The sequence below is a fragment of the Rhipicephalus sanguineus genome, chromosome 10, assembly GCF_013339695.2.
Source record: "Rhipicephalus sanguineus isolate Rsan-2018 chromosome 10, BIME_Rsan_1.4, whole genome shotgun sequence".
Lineage (NCBI taxonomy): Eukaryota > Metazoa > Arthropoda > Arachnida > Ixodida > Ixodidae > Rhipicephalus > Rhipicephalus sanguineus.
Genome location: NC_051185.1, coordinates 64,707,260 through 64,713,259, shown reverse-complemented (window position 1 = coordinate 64,713,259; position 6,000 = coordinate 64,707,260). Strand labels below are relative to the sequence as shown.

The window sequence follows — 6,000 nt, the reverse complement described above, 5'->3', positions numbered from 1 at the left end:
CGGGCGCGTCACGGCACAAACTAGTATGAGCAGCGCAGAGTTAGGGCTTTTTGACGACCGCGCGTGGCAAGCAGCCTAGCACTAAAACGCGAAGTCCCTAGCCATTTTAGTCCCTAGCAGGCTGGAGCGGAGCGCGGGGAGTAGCGGGGAGCGATTGTAAACGCCATGGTTGCGCTGTGTGTGTTGTGCGCCAGCGCGCCAGTTTGTATTTTTGTAATATTGGCGCCTCCTCGAATGTGATGATACGTGGTGTTGGCTGTTTCGTGCAAGTGGAGTGAATGCGCACTGACGACGGGTACTTGCTGCTGTTTGGTCGCTTTTAAGTGCGATCAGGACTGATTGCAGTATGGTTGCAATTTGAGTGGCGGTATTTGTACGGATTACTTGGACCGTGCAGCAGGGACAGGTGTCACACGAGCACTTTTGAATCGCTGGCAACGTGAGGAGCGCTCGGGTACAGCAGTGTTGTGTGTGTACGCCGGTGAGCTTTGCACTAGGAGTGGAAGCTTGCGCCGTTCATGAAGTAGCAAAACGTGAGGATATCCTGCGCTCACGGTTGCATGCGCGCACAGTACATCTTGTCGGTTGTGAAATATCAGCTAAGGCTTCTTGCGCTGTCGCAGTTAACCTTGCAGTTTTTTTTTTCTCAAAGGTTGCATTAGTAAAGGACCGAGGCAGTTGCGCGGCCTTGGCACTTCTATCTTCTTGCTCTGGAATATTGCAACTTTGACCAGCAACATTATGCTTGCCTAAAAGCCCTATCTAAATTATTGCGGCGCAGTACTAGTACTTCGTTTACGGTGCTTCAAAGCAAGTTATGTACAAATAGATAATTTTATTGAAATGTGCTGGTGTTCTCTTTTTACCGTGTGCTGGAGCCTTCCGTAGTGGTTATAACTCATCTAAGTGCAATATTTACAATATTTAGCATCGATGTTCTACTTCGTTACACATACACCAGACTAATCATATCTATCCATTTTGTGTGTCTGGCATTCTTTGGTTTAACCACTGTGGAGCATGTTGGTTTAAACCACTGTGGAGGTCTGAATAAGGAGGTGCCATTGCAGCATCTAGTGCAGGATGCAATACAACACTGAGCAAGACTGTGGCAATCGTGTTATTTTAGTCTGCCTTTGTGTTGTGTCCTGTGCTAGATTCTGAAGCATTAATAGGTCATGCTCCCAAATGCAATGTTTGTGAACTGTTGTTGAAGACAGAATGACCCGCATTAGGATTGACCAGTCCAACATTTTTGCATTTTTTACTTGATAATGGGATACAATGCCAATGGTCACATTTGCACATTTTTCTCCAGGGTCTTAAGGGCTATTGATGAGAGATTAGCGCTTTTTAAGCACTCCTCTTGCAGACGCACAGGAAAGTGCATGTCAGGTGCCATGTATATAATGCACAGGGAAAGCTTTTGGGAATGCCATAGTGCACCATATTTCATCTAATGTCACTTCCTGTATCAAATATGTTTGCAACAGCCATTATTCAGACTGACTGCATTTTCTTTATCAAGTAGCCATATTCTGAGATGAGTACTTCAGTATGCCAGCTATACTGCATTGAATTTGCTTTCAGAGGGTGAGAAAATCATTTCCTAGGTGGCTTAATTGTCATATTTCACTGGACTCCCCCTTTTTCCCTAACCATTAAATAAGCTAAGCCACGACAGTTTTGTATTGTGGCACTGCCTGATGCTGTATGCGGGCGTATTGTTGATGCACTTTTATATTGCAACTGCATGACTCGTGCTCAAGTGACAGGGTAATTTGCATGTAGTGGGTGAGGTGCCAAATTTCAATGAATGCTACGTCTGGTGCGGTAAATTCGCTCTGTGAGACTTGATAACTTTCCACAAGGCATGTGGCAAAATAGTCTGCAATGCACTTACTTTGCGGGCAACTGAACTTGTCCATTTATTGATATACTAGTTGTAGGAACACTGACTCTGCATAGACATGTAACCATTGAAACACACAATGGTGTCCAAGTGTGTGCAAACATTCACTTCTCAATGCTAGTACTGAACACAGGCTTGAATAAATGGCACACAGTGCAGCAGCTCCTGGAAGTACCACAGGTATACACATAAAGCATATTTATTTACCAAAGTAATTCATGAAGCAAGAGTGCATATAGGCTGCTATTATGTTTGTATAACTTTATCTGCCTCCAAGAGATCCCTGTGACAATGGACAACATTCTGTTAGAATCACTATACTAACACATGGTTTAAAATTTCAGGCACACTGCATTTAGATAAAAAAAAATCAAACAAATCTTATTTATCTATCGCTCATTCAACACAATTGTTTCTTTACAACCCTGTCATACAGAGTGGTGCTACATGGAAACTGTACGTGCAATTACGTAGTGGGTGCCAACTGCATAGCAACTCTCAGATGAGTTGGTGCTCTGTACTCGTGTAGCAACTATCAACTTCACCTACCCCTGTACAGTAGGTGAAGTTTCATCTGTTTTTAGCTCACAAGTACTTGGTTGCATTTAACCCATGAACTTCGAGAACGTTCGGTTTACGGTTTTTAGACCTTAAGATATTCTGCAAAGGACAGGCTTGCTGTGGCTACTACCCGAGGGCCATGAAGGGATTGCTTCCCTTTGATTCAGCACATTTTAAGACAAATAAGAGAGCTACAGCTTTGATGTGCCTGGAATCTGCTCTAAAAAAATTGTGCCCACATCAAATGGTGCCCAATTTTGAGAACCCCATATGCAGTCTTTCGGCTGCAGGGTTCCCCAACTCAGTCTTGACTGCTCTTCCTGCTCTTCCTGAAACCCTCCGCTAAAAATTGAACGTGAAACAGGATGCGCAACTGCGAAGGATCACCAGAAGACCCTTAGGCCACAGGTTGTACAATACGTTCATATAGTTGCCCACTATCTTAAGAAGATGGGAAGTAGGCACGGTGTCACAACTTGTTTTTCTACTCCCAATAAGGTGGGAAAGCTGTGGCCATGCATTTGCAACACCAGTAAATGTGGATGCTGGAAGAACCACAAAACGCTTTTGGTCAAGTGTTCCACAGGAGTGGCATATTGCATTCCCATGTCATGTGGGAAGTTCTACATTGGCGGAACTGGGTGGGCGCTTTGTCAATCACCATTGGGGGACACGTATAAAATTGTAAAAGGTAGATTACAAGTACGCACATTTAGTTGCTCATGTCAGCAAAATGTGTGGCCCGGTTTAAAGGGACGACGGTTTGCGATAGGAGTGAAGGCAGTACTCCACGTATCAGTTTAGAAGCCTATCATATTAAGACATTTGATAAGTGCACTAGCACCATCTCTTGCCCTCTTTAATGCTGAGTTTCATCTTCTGGATGCAGCTGTTACATCTTGGATCTCAAAGGAAAATAAAAGTAATGTTTTTGTGTGTTAAACCTTGTATTGCATCCCTCTTTTTTTTCCCCATGCTTCACTCTGGCATATATAAGGTGTGTCATTCAGTTGTAGGTCAGCGCTAGTGTGTCCGTGTCGTCTCTAGTGGCAGTGGGTCCAGCCAGTGGATGATCTGGGGAACCCCTTGCAGTGAGAGAGAAGAGGTTCAGAGTAATAGATTAACACAACATGCAGCTGAAACAGGTGGCTTTTATTTCTCCCTGGCAAAGCACTGGTCAGAGTAATGTGCCACGCCGATTCGATGTTAACAGCTTGTTAACAAGCTGTGCTGTCTGCAGCCACCTTCAACCTCTTTTTTAACAATGTTTGTTCTTCAAATATTGAAAGCTAGAGAAAAGTGTCTCGCGCACATATGCCGAAGACAACTGCAACAGAAGCTTTGAAGCCATCTGATAGAGAAGGTGGAATTATAGGTTAGCTTTGCCGCAGTGCACAAGTTTACGCGGCGAAGCATACCACAAATGAAAAAGGGGCCGCTGTCGCAGGTAATAGTCAGCCTCCAAAAAAGTTTTTTTTTTTTTTTTTTTGATGAGTGTCGCGGACCCGTTAGGGTCCGTGGCAATCCAGTTCAGAACCACTGCCCTAGTGGGTGTGTTCGCGCGATTACTCGTCAACAATGAACCAACCTGCCCAAAAGGAAGTATTGACGATGTTTCGTTCTGTCTTGGGCGATTTGAACATTGCGCGCGTTTTTGCTGTTAAATGGGAAAGAGAAAACGATGAAAACAAGAATCTACAAGGTGATTAAGGCACAGACCAGTTTGCTTTTAATGACGGGAGTTCAACAAAACGGCGCACAATGCATTCGCACTGGCTTTCCACGCGAAATTAACCGACCAAGCACAAATGATTGGAAGCAGCGACGCAATAACCCGTCTGCGGCTACAGCCTGTTGCCACACTACAGCCTGCTGAACGGCAAGGAAACGATTGCGGATCGTGTTCGCCGCAGAATACTCTAACATAATTTACTTACATAATTGGCATGTATGTACAGTACGTACTCGTCCGTAAACAACTGGAAGCTGCCGATGCAGTCGCTTGCCGTTTGCAGTCGTTTACACGTTGCGAAAAGAAGCCCCAATACAGGGCATAGCGACACCGGCTGGTTATCTGAATGATGACGGGGCCGACAGCGACCGAGCTCTTTTCCGACGTTCGTATGTTCCACGGAGAAATGAATGTTGATATCCGAGGCTTTCTCTTCCACACAACACGGGACAACACCTACCGCGTGCTTTCGGTTTTCGCCCTGACTTGTCTCGCCTTCAAACGGGCTTCAGATGGAAAAACAAAAACAGAAAAAAAGTTGCCGTGACGTGTATAGTGACGTCAATGCAAAAGTCACGTGACCAGGAGAGGCACTTTAGGGACTAAAACGGCTAGGGACGTTCGCGCATTTTGGTGCCTAGGACGCGCGCGGTTGTCAGGAAAAGCACCTAGCTTCTCGCGCTCGTGATAGTTCACGCCGTGACCGCGCCGCGGCGCTGCAGTCGCCGGCTGGAGTTGGTCGGGATTGTAAAAGCGCTGGTCGCCGCGGGATCTCGCCACGTGCCTGCGCCCTCGCTAAGCCGTGCGTTCGAAGAAAACAAGAAAAAAAAAAGCGCTCAAGGTCATGACGCACGCTGACGAAGGGACGCACCTCCTTGCACCCCTCGCCCTCCCATCGCCCTCCTTGCGTGACGCCCCTTGATCTAGAGAAGTAACGACACTCTCCACCGCGCGCGCGTTTCCTCCTCGATTCTCCTCGCCTGGCGGCGGCGCGCGCTGCGCACGGCGCCATTTTTCGCCGCGGCTCCCGCGGACGCGCCGCAGAATTCAATGAGGCGCGTGATTTCTAGCCACCAGCGCGCCAGTGTGTGTAATAACTTTGAAAAATGGTGATAACAAGATCGGAGACCTGAATGAAGGTTTATTTAAAGATTAGTATATCCGAGAGTCGTGGAAATGGGGCATACTAATTTAAAGTATACCTTTACAGAGCGCTTCATTAGTGCAGGGCGTTTTTTCCTACCAACGTAACATGCTTCACATTTGCATCTGATATAATTTAGCTTGCGTCATGTGCCTGTGTCTGGGTTTTTGTCTCTTTCCCTCCGCACGCATGTGCAACACAGGTACTACAGCGTCGCATCTTGTAATGACTTCGATAGATAATAGATTGTACACCCACGTGTTATGTTGACGTGACAGTACGTTTGCGCGGTGGTTCTCCGAACTGGAGAACAAGCTGCGCAGTGTAAGTACGATCAGCGGCGCCAACAGTAACTCTTCTACCGCAATAACGAAGCGCCGGAGAAAGATTTTTCAGGATAATATGTTGGCGTTGGTGTCAAAGAAACTAGCACTCGGTTTACCTGTGAGAGGAGACATTCCGTAGCTTGTCGATAAGTACACGCCTCTAGTAACGTACAATAGTTCACACGAAAATGCCGTTACAATATGTAGTAGCAGAGTTACAGTTGTGATTTTTATTAGGCAAAAAATATCAGAGCCATAATGAGAGTGCAATATCAGTAGGATATTTTGTTTTCATGCACGTGGAATTCGTTGGCTGATACGTAAA

At 46.0% G+C, this 6,000-nt stretch overlaps 1 protein-coding gene and 1 long non-coding RNA gene across 3 annotated transcripts in view; both read right to left on the bottom strand.

The window, feature by feature from the left end:
- The window catches only part of LOC125760194 (uncharacterized), a 467,385-nt gene that overhangs the window by 62,756 nt on the left and 398,629 nt on the right, over nucleotides 1–6,000 (bottom strand). The gene's annotated exons all lie outside the window — the stretch shown is intronic.
- LOC125760199 (uncharacterized) overlaps nucleotides 1–6,000 on the bottom strand; it is a 353,797-nt gene that overhangs the window by 1,004 nt on the left and 346,793 nt on the right. The gene's annotated exons all lie outside the window — the stretch shown is intronic.